The sequence below is a fragment of the Mustelus asterias genome, unplaced genomic scaffold (assembly GCF_964213995.1).
Source record: "Mustelus asterias unplaced genomic scaffold, sMusAst1.hap1.1 HAP1_SCAFFOLD_152, whole genome shotgun sequence".
Classification (NCBI taxonomy): Eukaryota; Metazoa; Chordata; class Chondrichthyes; order Carcharhiniformes; family Triakidae; genus Mustelus; species Mustelus asterias.
Genome location: NW_027590173.1, coordinates 818076 through 832740, shown reverse-complemented (window position 1 = coordinate 832740; position 14665 = coordinate 818076). Strand labels below are relative to the sequence as shown.

At 44.6% G+C, this 14665-nt stretch overlaps 1 long non-coding RNA gene across 1 annotated transcript; it reads right to left on the bottom strand.

Annotated features, from left to right (window-relative positions):
* Positions 1-2127: 2127 nt before the first annotated feature.
* LOC144485045 (uncharacterized) lies at positions 2128-13544 on the bottom strand. The gene is made up of 3 exons (XR_013496135.1): positions 13429-13544; positions 12488-12617; positions 2128-3782 (listed from the first exon to the last, which is right to left on the bottom strand). It is a non-coding gene; the product is annotated as an uncharacterized LOC144485045 (long non-coding RNA).
* Between the last annotated feature and the right edge of the window lie 1121 nt (positions 13545-14665).

The following is a 14665-nucleotide window of genomic DNA, read 5'->3' as shown; positions in this document are numbered from 1 at the left end:
CAGTGTGTGAAGTGTGGGATTTACTCACTCGCTGATACAGTGCGAGAGTTTGGGATTTACTCTCTGTTCGGGTGTGAAGGTGAGGATCATTCTGTATCTTTTAGTCTCGGGGACTATGCAACTGATGGAGTCATTCTGTCTGTGGTAGTGTTGGAGACACATTGTGTATTTGCCAGTTGGTGGGGGCTAAGAGTGAGCGCGGGATTCATTCACTCCCTGGGATGATATGCCAGTTTGGGATTAATGTTGTAGCTGTCCTTCTCGGCCACTATGAGGGGGCTGGGTTTATTCTGGACCTATCAGTCTTTGTATCCATCTGTGAGATTCATCCTGTATTTGTCAGTCTCTGGCAGTGTGAATCAGTGTGATATTGATTGAATACCTTTCAGTCTGTGGCATTGAGTGTGCTCCGCTGCTCAATGTGATAGTGGAATTCAGTCTGTATCTGTCAGCTACTCACATTGAATGGGAATGTGGAGATCATTCTCAAAATCTGGGAATCTTTGACACCAATTCTGCATCTGTTTATCTTCAGTGCTGTTTGTGAGAGTGGGATTAACTCTGTCAGTCGGTGGTACTGTCTGTGAGATTGGGATCAATTGTCAGGGCTCTGCATATAAGTATATGCTGCCTCTGGCCTGTGTAAGTGAGACACATTGTGAAATATGAGGAACTTCAGTTATTGAGATAAACTGGTGAAGTTGGGACCACTTTCCTTGGAGCAGAGCAGGTTGAGAGGAGATTTGATAACAGTATTCAGAATCATGAGGAGTCTGGACAGAGTTGACAGAGAACAACTGTCCCCATTGTTGGATGGGTTGAGAAGCAGAGGGAACAGATTTAAGGGAATTGGGAAAGGGAGGAATGGATACATGAGGAGAAACTTCTTCCTACAGCGAGTGGTTATGGTGTGGGATGTGGGGCCTGACAGTGCATGAGAGGCAGCTTCAATCGAGGCCTTCAAGAAAGAATTGGATTATTGCCTGAAAATGAAGAATGTGCAGAGATGTGGGGAGAAGGTGGATGAATGGCCCGAGGTGTGTTACTCACTTGGAGAGCCAGAACTTGACAGGCCAAAAATCCTCTTTCAGTCGTGTAACAAGTGCTGTATGTGAATTTGGAATTCATGCTGTGTCTGTCAGCATCTGGTGCTGGATGTGAGTGTGGGATTATTTTAGTATAATTCAGTGATCCTCCATGGGAATGTGGTAAACCGGTTTGAAAATGTGGGTCTGTAACTCCCACTCTTTAATGGGTGTGTGTTGTTAGAATGTAACCGGTGACAACTTTGATTGGATGTAATGAGACTAATGGGAACAAGATGTAAGGGTCAGCTGACCCAGTGAACCATGGAACCAATTAAAGTGATGTAATAGTCAGCTGACCAGCTGATTCACTATAAATAAGGAACTGTGCAGAATTTTGGAGAGCTTGGATTGGCCCAGGCGAGACCCCGAGTTTGGAGTAATGATGCTTCTTTATCAAACCCTTTCTTTGATTTATAAGTTGGAGTAAGTTTTGTTGTATTTTCATGAGCTGCATTTTGAAGAGTTCCTTCTGAAGAAACATGTGCTGTTTGTGCACATTCGGCAGTCTATGTGGGTTTGTGATGATTTCTGACCATGTCAGTGGTACCATATATGTGTGTCAGATTGATTAGTGTCATTCAGGATCAGGTTCTGTCAGTGAGTTCAGTAACAGTCTGTCTCTGTCAGTGTCTGGTAATGAACATGTGCTCGAGAATGATTCTGAATCTGTCGCTTCTGCTGCTCTGACAGTGTGGGATTCATTACATAACCTCAGGCTCTGTGACTGTTTAACAATCTGAGTTCATTCCACGTTGAAATTTCAGCACAGAAACAGACCATTAATGCTGTGGGTTTTAATGGAATTATTGAGAATTTGGCCGAGGATTAAATCACTTTCTATTTGAACACAATTGGGAAGGACCATGGATCTTTTCATCTCACAATCGTTGCAAAGTGAAAGAAAGTGTTATTCAAATTTTATTAATCAAATTGATGCTTTCATCATTCACTCTGGTTGTAAGAACTTTATACTTGAATGTTGAGCTTAGCTTTCACTGTTAGAATATAATATCTGCCATACACTCTATGAGGCATCAGGTTGGGTATGTGATCTGTATCTCAATCTGTACTCATCAAATTTATATGTATTCTTATTTTAATGATCACAGTTGGTGTCTCAGGTTATCCTATCATTCAGTTGTATCTGGCATTTAATTTAATTGCAGCTAATGCTGCAATATTTTAGGACTGACACACTGACAATCTGATAGTGAGTGAGAATTTGGACTGGGATTTATGTATCTCTCTGTCAGCGGTACTGAGTTGGGGTGACATGGAAACAATGTCTGTCTCTCCTGCTCTGACTGATTGTGGATTAAAAAGATATCTCTGGAACCACATCCAGTCCATGCTGGTTCTCCATGCAACAATCCAGTAAGTCTCACTCCCCTGCTCTATCCCCAGAGCCCTATCAGTTTATTTCCCTCAAATGTCCATCCCAATTCATCTTTCAAATTATTCATCGTCTCTGCTTCCACCCTCAGAGGCAGCGACTTCCAGGTTGTTACTCGCTGCATGAGAAGTTCTTCCACACACATCCCCTCTCTGGCTCATCCCAAAACCTTCAACTTGTGCACCCTAGTCCTTGCATTCTCAGCGAATGGGATCAGCATTTCTTTGTCTACTTGATCCACACCTGGCATAATCCTGTCCACCTCTATCAGATCTCCCCCTCAATCTGCTTTGCTCCAAAAAGATCAACCCCAGCTTCTCCAACCTAACATTGTGGCTAAAACCCTCATTGCTGAAACCATTCTGGTTAATCTCCTCTGCACCCGCTGAATGATCCTCACATGTTTCCTCAAGGGTGCTGAGCAGAACTGGACTCAATACTGCAGCTGTGGTCCAATCAAAACTTTCTAAAGGCTCAGCATAACTTGCATGATTCTGTCCTCAATGCCTGTGTCCTCATGGGGAGGGTCACTAGTGTGGATGGCAGGGGGATAGACATCAGTGTATAGAAGTAGAAAGGAGGAATATCTAGAGGAAGAAGTAGGGCCATATAAGATCAGAGTAGATGAAGAAGGAATCTAAGAGGAATACAAGGACAGGTTTAGAATGCATGTGTGTAATCACACAGTGTGGTGTATCAGGTTGGTGAGTTAGAAGCACAAATAGCCATTTGGGAATACAATACACTGGCAATGATGACAATGTGGCTTAGAAATGGAGTGAACCGGGCGATTGCTATTCAATACAATGTGAACAGAAAAGACAGAGAAGGGAAAAAGGTAGGTGTGGTGACAAAGAAATAGAGCAGCAAATCTGGAGGCAGATCATGCATTGCAGATACAGAATTAATTCCATTCTCACACAGACTGACAGGAAGGTTGACCGCATGATCCAGGTGTCTGTGGGTGGTCACTTGGGTAACAGTGATCATTGTATCACAAGCTTGATATTAGCAAGGAACAATCTAAAGTAGCACTTCTGAATGGGAAGAGGACTAACTTCAACGGGAGGAGCTGGGATTGAGCGAGAGTAAAATGGAGCCAAAATCTGACAGGAAAAACTGTAACAGGACAATGGGTGATTTTTCAGGAGATGTTTCAGGTACAGACTCGGTATATTCCAATCAGGGTGAAAGGGAGGGGAACCAAAGCCAGAGCTGGATGATGAGGAAGATAGAAAATATAACGAAACAATGAAGAAGCCGCGTGATGCATGTCAGAAGAATTCTTCAAGTGAGAACCGCTATACAAAGAGAACAAGAAAATAAATAACAGTACAGTACAGCACAGGAACAGGCCCTTCAGCCCACAAGCCTACGCCGAACACGTTGTACTATCGAGACCATCCACCTGTACCCTTCTATTCCCTGCCTGTTCATATGTCTATACAGATAAGTCTTAAATGTCGCGAACATATCTGCCTCAACCAACTCACTTGGCAGTGCATTCCAGGCCTCCACCATCCTTTGTGTAAAAAAACTTCCCCGCACATCTCCACTTAACCTTTCCCCCCTCAGCTTGAACTTGTGCCCCCTTGTAATTGTCATTGTCAAAAAGCTTCCAACTGTTCACCCTATCTATATCCCTCATAATTTTATAAACTTCTATCAGGTCTCCCCTCAGCCTCCGTCTTTCCAGGGAGAACAATCCCATTTTATTTAATCTCTCCTTATAGCTAATACACTCCATCGCAGGCAACATCCTGGCAAACCTTTCTGCACTCTTTCCAAAGCCTCCACATTCCTCTGGTAGTGTGGTGACCAGAATTGAACACAGTATTCCAAATGTGGCTAAACCAACATTTTATGTAACTGTAACATAATTTGCTAACTTTTATACCCGATGCCCCGTCCAATAAAGGCAAGCAAGTCATATGCTTTCTTTACCACCTTTTCCACATGTGCTGCCATGTTTAAGGATCTGTGGATTTGCACGCCCCGATCTCTCCGTGTGTCTTGCTCCTGATGGTTCTGCCATGTATTTTATAGCTCCCATCTGAACTGGACCTACCAAAATGAATCACCTCATTTGTCCGGATTAAATTCCACCTGCCATTTCTCTGCCCAATTTTCCAGCCCAGCTATATCCTGCTGTATTCTCTGACCATCTTCATCACTATCCCCAACTCCAATCTTTGTATCATCGGCCAACTTGTTAATCAGTTCAGCTACGTTTTCTTCCAAGTCATTTATATATATTACAAACAGCAGAAAACCTGCGGAACACCACTAGTTACAGACCTCCATTCAGAAAAACACCCTTCCATCGCTACCCTCTGTCTTCAAGGCAGTTCTGAATCCATCTGGCTCGTTCACACCGATCTCATGTGATTTAATCTTTTGTACCAGCCTGCTATGAGGGACCTTTTCACATGCTTAACTAAAGTCAAGGTAGACAACATCCACAGCACTTCCGTCGTCAATCATTTTTGTCACCTCCTCAAAAAACTGAATTTAATGAATGAGACATGACCTCCCTCCTACAAAACCATGCCGTCTGTCGCTAATAAGACCATTCAGTTCCAAATCCTCTCATTAAAAATCTTCCCCAACAATTTCACTATCATTGACGTCAAGCTCACCGGCCTATAATTAACCGGGTTATCCTTGCTACCCTTCTTAAATAATGGGAAAACATTAGCTATCCTCCAATCCTGTAGGACCTCACCTGTGGCCAACGAGGAAACAAAGATTTCTGTTAAAGGCCCAACAATTTCAAATTTTGTCTCCTTCAGAAATCTGGAATAAATGCCATCTGGCCCTAGGAGTTTGTCCACCTGAATGCTTTTTAATTCACCTAACACTTCCTGCCTCATAATTTGTCCCAAAAGGCTTACATATCCCTCTGAGACACCACCAATCAACATGTCCCTCTCCTTTGTGAATAGCGATGCAAAGTACTCATGAAGGATCTCACCCATTTCCTTTGGATCTATGCATTATTTCCCTCCTTTGTCCTTAAGTGGACCAACTCTTTCTCTAGCTACCCTCTTGTTTAACTGCACTCTCTTGGGAGAGAGTGCAGTTAAATATGTGGTTGCAGGGATGGTGTAGGAGGGAGGGTTTCAGATACGTGGATAATTGGAACACGTTCTGGGGAAGGTGGGACCTGTACAAACAGGACGGGGTGCACCTGAACCAGAGGGGCACCAATATCCTCGGAGGGAAATTTGTTACGGCTCTTCAGGGGGGTTTAAACTAATTTGTCAGGGGAGTGGGAAAGGGAGTTGTAGTCCAGAAGTCAGTGAGGGTGGTGAGGTATTGGGGAAGGTATCAGGGTCAAGGGTGGGTACTGGTAGACAGGAAGGTGGGTTGAAGTGTGTCTACTTCAATGCAAGGAGCATCCGGAACAAGGTAGATGAACTTGGGGCGTGGATTGGTACTTGGGACTACGATGTTGTGGCCATTACGGAGACGTGGGTAGAACAAGGACAGGAATGGTTGTTGGACGTTCCGGGGTATAGATGTTTCACTAAGTGTAGGGAAGCTGGTAAAAGAGGTGGAGGAGTGGCATTGTTAATCAAGGATAGTTTAACGGCTGCGGAAAGGCACTTCGTGGGGGATCTGCACACTGAGGTAATATGGGCTGAAGTTAGAAATAGGAAAGGAGCGGTCACGTTGCTAGGAGTTTACTATAGGCCCCCAAATAGTAATAGAGATGTGGAGGAAGAAATTGCTAAGCAGATTATGGATATGTGTGGGGGTCACAGGGTAGTTGTCATGGGGGACTTTAACTTTCCAAATATTGATTGGAACCTTTGTAGGTCAAATAGTTTGGATGGGGCAGTTTTTGTGCAGGGTGTGCGGGAGGGTTTCCTGACACAATATGTGGATGGGCCAACTAGAGGTGAGGCCACATTGGATTTGGTACTGGGAAATGAACCGGGCCAAGTGTTAGATTTGGTTGTGGGAGAGCAATGTGGAGATAGTGACCACAATTCGGTGTCTTTTGTTATTGCAATGGAGAGGGATAGGGCCGTACGGCAGGGCAAGGTTTACAATTGGGGGAGGGGTAATTATGATGCGATTAGGCAAGAATTAGGGGGCATAAGTTGGGAACAGAAACTGTCAGAGAAAGGAACTAATGAAAAGTGGAATTTTTTCAAGGAACAAATACTGGATGTCCTTGATAGGTATGTTCCTGTCAGGCAGGGAGGAAATGGCCGAGTGAGGGAACCATGGTTCACAAAAGAGGTGGAATGTCTTGTGAAAAGGAAGAGGGAAGCTTATGTAGGGATGAGGAAACAAGGTTCAGATGGCTTGATTGAGGGTTACAAGTTAGCAAGGAATGAGCTGAAAAAGGGGCTTAGGAGAGCTAGGAGGGGACATGAGAAGTCCTTGGCGGGTCGGATCAAGGAAAACCCCAAGGCTTTTTACTCTTATGTGAGGAATAAAAGAATGACCAGGGTGAGGTTAGGGCCGGTCAAGGACAGTAGTGGGAACTTGTGTATGGAGTCAGTAGAGATAGGCGAGGTGATGAATGAATACTTTTCTTCAGTGTTCACCAAGGAGAGGGGCCATGTTTTTGAGGAAGAGAAGGTGTTACAGGCTAATAGGCTGGAGGAAATAGATGTTCGGAGGGAGGATGTCTTGGCAGTTTTGAATAAACTGAAGGCCGATAAGTCCCCTGGGCCTGATGAAATGTATCCTAGGATTCTTTGGGAGGCAAGGGATGAGATTGCAGAGCCTTTGGCGTTGATCTTTGGGTCCTCGCTGTCCACGGGGATGGTGCCAGAGGACTGGAGAATGGCGAATGTTGTTCCTCTGTTTAAGAAAGGGAATAGAAATGACCCTGGTAATTATAGACCGGTTAGTCTTACTTCGGTGGTTGGTAAATTGATGGAAAGGGTCCTTAGGGATGGGATTTACGACCATTTAGAAAGATGCGGATTTATCCGAGATAGTCAGCACGGATTCGTGAAGGGCAAGTCGTGCCTCACAAATTTGATAGAATTTTTTGAGGAGGTAACTAAGTGTGTTGATGAAGGTAGGGCAGTTGATGTCATATACATGGATTTTAGTAAGGCGTTTGATAAGGTCCCCCATGGTCGGCTTATGATGAAAGTGAGGAGGTGTGGGATAGAGGGAAAGTTGGCTGATTGGATAGGTAACTGGCTGTCTGACCGAAGACAGAGGGTGGTGGTGGATGGAAAATTTTCGGATTGGAGGCAGGTTGCTAGCGGTGTGCCGCAGGGATCAGTGCTTGGTCCTCTGCTCTTTGTGATTTTTATTAATGACTTAGAGGAGGGGGCTGAAGGGTGGATCAGTAAATTTGCTGATGACACCAAGATTGGTGGAGTAGTGGATGAGGTGGAGGGCTGTTGTAGGCTGCAAAGAGACATAGATAGGATGCAAAGCTGGGCTGAAAAATGGCAAATGGAGTTTAACCCTGATAAATGTGAGGTGATTCATTTTGGTAGGACAAATTTAAATGTGGATTACAGGGTCAAAGGTAGGGTTCTGAAGACTGTGGAGGAACAGAGAGATCTTGGGGTCCATATCCACAGATCTCTAAAGGTTGCCAGTCAAGTGGATAGAGCTGTGAAGAAGGCCTATAGTGTGTTAGCTTTTATTAACAGGGGGTTGGAGTTTAAGAGCCGTGGGGTTATGCTGCAACTGTACAGGACCTTGGTGAGACCACATTTGGAATATTGTGTGCAGTTCTGGTCACCTCACTATAGGAAAGATGTGGAAGCGCTGGAAGGAGTGCAGAGGAGATTTACCAGGATGCTGCCTGGTTTGGAGGGTAGGTCATATGAGGAAAGGTTGAGGGAGCTAGGGCTGTTCTCTCTGGAGCGGAGGAGGCTGAGGGGAGACTTAATAGAGGTGTATAAAATGATGAAGGGGATAGATAGAGTGAACGTTCAAAGACTATTTCCTCGGGTGGATGGAGCTATTACAAGGGGGCATAACTATAGGGTTCGTGGTGGGAGATACAGGACGGATATCAGAGGTAGGTTCTTTACGCAGAGAGTGGTTGGGGTGTGGAATGGACTGCCTGCAGTGATACTGGAGTCAGACACTTTAGAAACATTTAAGCGGTTATTGGATAGGCACATGGAGCACACCAGGATGATAGGGAGTGGGATAGCTTGATCTTGGTTTCAGATAAAGCTCGGCACAACATCGTGGGCCGAAGGGCCTGTTCTGTGCTGTACTGTTCTATGTTCTAATATCTGTACAAAATGCCTTGGGATTCTCCTTAATTCTGTCTGCCAAGGATATTTCTTGACCCCTTTTTGCCCTCCTAGCTCCCTGTTTGAGTTCTTTTCTACTTTCCCTATATTCTTCAAGTGCTTCATCTGTTTTTAGTTGCCTAGGCCTCATGTATGTATCCTTTTCAATTTTGATTCGATTCACAATTTCCCTGGTCATCCACGGTTCCCGAATCCTGCCTTTCCTGTCCTTCCTTTTCACAGGCACATTCCAGTCCTGCACTCTGATCAACTGCTCCGTAAAAGACTCCACATGCCAGATGTGGATTTACCCTCAAAGAGCCTCTCCCAAGCAACAGCCTCCAAATCCGACCTAATCTGGTTGCAGTGAGCCTTCCCCCAATTTAGCACCTTTCACCCGAGGACAACACTCGCCCTTTTCCATGAGTATCTGATAGCTACCGGAATTGTGATCACTGTCCGTTGCATGTTCCCTCACTGCAACTTTGATGACCTGGCTGGGCAAATTCCCGAGTACTCGGTCCAGTATAGCCCCCTTTCCAGTCGGACGAGTCACATATTGTTCCAAAAAACCTTCGACACTCTTAAATTCCTCACCATCCGACCCCAAGCACTAAGGGATTTCCAATCAATATGAGGAAAATTAAAGTCTCCCACTACAACAAACCTTTTATTTTTACATCTGTGCAGAATCTGTTTATATATCCATTCAACTTCCATGGGCTGTTGTGAGGCCTCTAGTACACCCCTATCATAGCGACTTCCCCCTTCCTGTTTCTGAGCTCTACCCACAGCGTCTCATTACATGATTCTTCCAAGTTGTCCTCCCTCTGTACAGCTGTAACATGTTCCCTCACCAGTATTGCAACTCCCACACCTCTTTAACCTTCCCCTCTGTCTCGCCTAAAACACTTTATATTCTGGAATATTTAGCAATCAGTCCTGTCCCTTTTTTAACCAAGTCTCCGTTGCTGCAACTACATCCAAGTTCTGCTCATGAATCAGGGCTTTAAGTTCATCTGTCTCCCCCCTTATATTCCTTACATTGAAGCAGTTCAACTCCTGACCTCCAGGTCCACTGAGTTCGACGTCCCCAGCCTGCTGTTCCTTTTAGCTCGCCTGGCCATAGTCCCACGTTCATCCGTACTGTTCTGATTTCCACTCCCTGCCACATTAGTTGAAACCGACCTGAACCATAGCAGCAAACCTCCCAGCCAGGATGTTGGTGCCCCTTCAGCTCGGGCGTGACCCGTCCTTCTTGGCCAGGCCCCACCTTCCCTGGAAGACATCCCAATGATCCAAAAATCTGAAGCCCTCCTTCCTGCACCAGCTCTTTCGCCACGTGTTCAGGTGCACTATCTCCCTGTTCTTTGCCCCACTCGCACGTGGCACAGGGAGTAATCCTGAGATTACTCTCCGAGAGGTCCTGTTTTTAATCTTCTACCTAACTGCCTAAATTGCTGTTACTCTTTCTACCTATGTCATGCGTGACATCTGTCTGATTTCCCTCCTGTTTTGGGATGCTTTGTATCCACTCAGAGACATCCAGGACCCTGGCACCAGGGAGGCAAACTGCCATCCTGGAGTCTATAGAGTGAGAGTGTGGAATTCACTCTCTATCTGTCCATCTCTGTTACTGTATGTGAATGTGGAATTAACTCATTCCCGCTATCTGTCAATGTATACATGAGAGCACAATTCACTCTCTGTCAGTCTGTGTTACTGTATTTCAGGGTGGAATTACAGTGAATTTCTTCCTGTCAGTTTATTTGAGAATGGAATCAATTCTCTGATGTCAGCCTCTATTAGTGCAAGTCAGTGTGGAATTAACTCGATCAGTCAGTCTCTGTTCCTGTGTTTCAGTGTGCAATTACCTCTCTGTCTTATCCTGAGGATTGATTTGCTCAGTTGGCCGGACAGCGAGGCTGTGATGCGGACCAACCCCAACAGCGTGGGTTCAATTCCCGTACCAGCTGAGGTTATTCATGAAAGGGGAGAGCAGCCTATGGTCATCTGGGACTGTGCTGAATTTAGTTTTAACCTTTCTGTCCATCTTCGTTAGCATGTGTGAATATAGAATTAATTCTGTATCTGTTACTCTCTATTACTGGATGTGAATGGGGCATTAACTCTCTGTTCATCTCTGATTTGCATGTGAGGCTGGAAGTAACTATTCTTTATCCTTCACTGCAGTGAGGCATTAACACTGTCAATCTCTGTTACTGTACGTAGGAGTGGAATTGACTCTAAATCAATTCATAACAATTTATCTGCCAGTCCCTGTTTCTGTATGGAAGTGGGTCACTGTCAGCTTCGCAAACTGAAGCGAGTGGAGAGACACAGGGATCAGTGCTGGGTTCTCAGCTATTTACAATCTATATTAATGACTCAGGTGAAATTTTCAGACAATAGATAGGTGGGAAAGCAGGTTGTGAGGAGGACACAGAGTCTGCAAAGGGATCTCTATAGGTTAAGTGAGTGGACACAAATTTGGCAGATGTTTTATACAATCCGAAAGAATGTGAGCACAATAAGGAGTCTCACAACACCAGGTTAAAGTCCAACAGGTTTATTTGGTATCATGAGCTTTCGGAGAGCTGCTCCTTCTTCAGGTGAATCTTATCTGATGAATGAGCAGTGCGCCGAAAGCTTGTGCTACCAAATGAACCATTTGGACTTTAACCTGGTGTTGTGAGACTTCTTACTGTGACCATTCCAGTCCAACGCCGACATCTCCACATCGTGGGAAAATGTGAGGTTTTCCAGTTTAGTGGGAAGAATAGAAAAGTATAAAATATTCAAATAGAGAGAGACGGCAGAATATTGCAGTGCAGATGGATTTGGCTGTCCTTGTACACGAATCATAATAAGCTAATGAACAGGTTCAGCAAGTATTAGGAAGGCAAATGGAATGTTGATCTTTATTCCAATGGGGCTGGAGTAGAAAAGTAGGAAAGTCTTGTTACAACTACAGGGCATTGGTGAGACAACATCTAGAGTACTGTGTAAAGTTTTCATCTTCTTACTATCGGAGGGATATACTTGCATTGGAGGCAGTTCAGTGAGGATTCACTGGGCTGATTCCTGAAATGAAGGAGTTATCTTAAGAGGAAAATTTAAACAAGTTTGACCAATTCTCATTGGAGAAGAATGAGAGACGATTGTACTAAAACATACAAGATTCTGAGTGGCTTTACAGGATAGATGCTGAGGGGGATATTGCAATGTGTTGGGGAAACTAAAATTGAAGGCACAGTTTAAAGATAAAACATATCCAAATTAAGATGGCGATTAGGAGGAATTACTTCTTTTAATGGATCTTTACTTTTTGGCATTGAATAGATTCAATCCTGAGTTACACAGTTTTGATCTACAAGAGAATCAAGAGTTATGGGGACAGACACTGCAGTTGAGGCCACAATCAGATCAGCCATGATCTTACAGAATGGCAGAGCAGGCCTGATGGGCTGAATGGCCTTCTCCTGCTCCTTTTTCTTACGTTCTGATATTACTCTTTTTCTGTCAGTCTCTGTTACAGTATTTCAGTGTGGAATTAACTCAGTCTGATACTGCATATGAATGTGCCCATGTGAATCTGCCCAACACTTATTGTATGTCAGAGTGCAATGTCTCTATAACTGTACAAGACACAGTTAATGACCTTTGATCAGAAGTGTTTGGACCCTATTGCTCTCAGATGTTAAGGTTACGGTTAAACCCGCCACTTTCTCCTGCTTTTGCACACCAAAGTCACTCTTTTAACAAGAACATACCTTCACAGAAACTGAGGGACTGAGTTCCACAAACAACATTCTGCCTGATTCAAGAGCTCTTCATTTGGCTCCTTCAAGCCTCGGATTTCTGAGCAACAGCTGCAATATTTCACTGGTGGACACTGGGAATCTGAAACAAGATGAAAATTCTGCAAATACAGAAATCAGGCAGCATTTGTGCAGAAAGAAACAGAGTTCACGTTTCAGCTCTCTGACAATCAGCCTGCAATAAAACAATTGTTGATACCGGCGAATGGCGACCACAGTTCCCACATGGGGAGGTAATGGTGTACTGGTATTATCGCTAGACTAGTGATCGAGAGATCCATTGTAATGCATTGGGACCTGAATATCACCACAGCAGAGAGTGACATTTGAACTCAATAAAAAGTTGGAATTAAAGGTCTAATGAAGGGCATGTTGTAAAAAACGCACTTGGTTCACTGATACCCCTTGAGGGAGGCATTTCTGCCCACATGTGACTCCAGACCCCCAGTATGTTTTTGACGCTTTAATGCCCCCTGAAATGGCCGAAGATGCCACTCAGTTCAAAGGTAATTAGTGCAATGAATGCTGGCCAAGCCAGTGACGCACACATCACATGAATGAATAAAACAATTATCTGCACCCAGAAAGCGCTCTATCCAACACTGACTTGCCCAGGCACTGAGAGTGGGGACGCTCCCCAGGGGCAGCTGCGGGGCAATCGGTGCAGGAACTTTTCCCACTGCCACTTGTCTCCCATTCCACCAAGCTGCCTGTGTCCTTTTGAAGTTTCCCACTTTCCTCCTCACAGTTGCCAATGCCTCCAAGTTTGTGTCATTAATATATATCAGGAAGAGCAGGGCTCCTAACACCGAGCCCTGGGGAACTCCACTGGAAACCTTCCTCCAGTCTGAGAAACAACCATTAACCACTGCTCTCTGTTTCCTCTCACTCACACTGTTCCATATGGGGCGGTGAGGATGGCCTCGCTGCACCATCCGCTTCATGGTGCCGTGCTCTCGCCGCCGGGCGCCTCTGCTCCGGCCTCTGACTCGGTATTACTGCGGCTGCGCGCGGCCACGCCGACCTTCCGGGAGCCGCACCGCGCCTGCTCCGCGCAGCCACACGGTTCCCGGGGGCGCGGCCTAATAGAGCCTGCGCTGTGCGGACCATTCTGAATGAGATAGACGAAATTCACCCCCGCGCTGTATCCTGGGTTACACAGGCCACCATTGCATTGAATAAAACAGCACATGGAATTATATTTCAAATCATCCGCATTCCACCTGAGATTTGGTATCGCTTTGGAGCAATACTTCCTCTTGTCTAAAAATTCAAACTCAAAATGTATTTCTATCTTATTTGTCCAATGACATTTTAAATTTACTGTTCATTCTGATTCGCTTGGATTACAGGCAATTTATTCAGGATCATAAGTCTCGCTGCCCAATGTAACATCAAATATGTTCCCTGACGGTTTTCTTATTTTGTATCATTCACCAGGAATCTGTGCCGTTGGTTCACATAAATAATTTATTCCCAATTACTCTATTGAAACTGATCATGATTTTAATAACCTCTCTCAAAACTCCTCGGAATCTCAGCACTGACGCCACATAGTATGAATGCAGGAAGTATGAATTAAATTTCGAAGTTCTGGAATTACATAACACGTAAGTGCTGCGGAGACAAACAAAGTTAATGGCGAATATTTCAGATCAATGTATTTTCATCAGAACTGGTGGATGTTAGAAATGTAAAACATTACAGGCAAATGGAGAGGAGAGAGACTCATGTGTAAAGGAACAAAATGGAAGGTCTGTGACCGTTTGGACCAAACATGTTTTAAATAAGGAGAGGTAGTGACACAATCAAATGGGATAATCACCAGACACATAAACGTGGAAGAATCTGTATAGAGCAGGGGTGCTCTGAACTTCCTTGGAAGGGGCTTGGGGCTCCGAAAACTTGTGTGGCTTTTGCCACCAAATAAACCTGTTGCACTTTAACTTGGTGTTGTTAAACTTCTTCCTTGGAACACCAGCAAAGACCAAGGACAGAGTGATCATGTGAGAGTAAGACGCACAATGAAAATGACAGGCTGGCAGAAACTCTGATCAGAAATTGAATCATCCTTATGGACTGGTTTGCAATGTTCCAACTGTGGGACATGGGAATGACACACTTGACAGC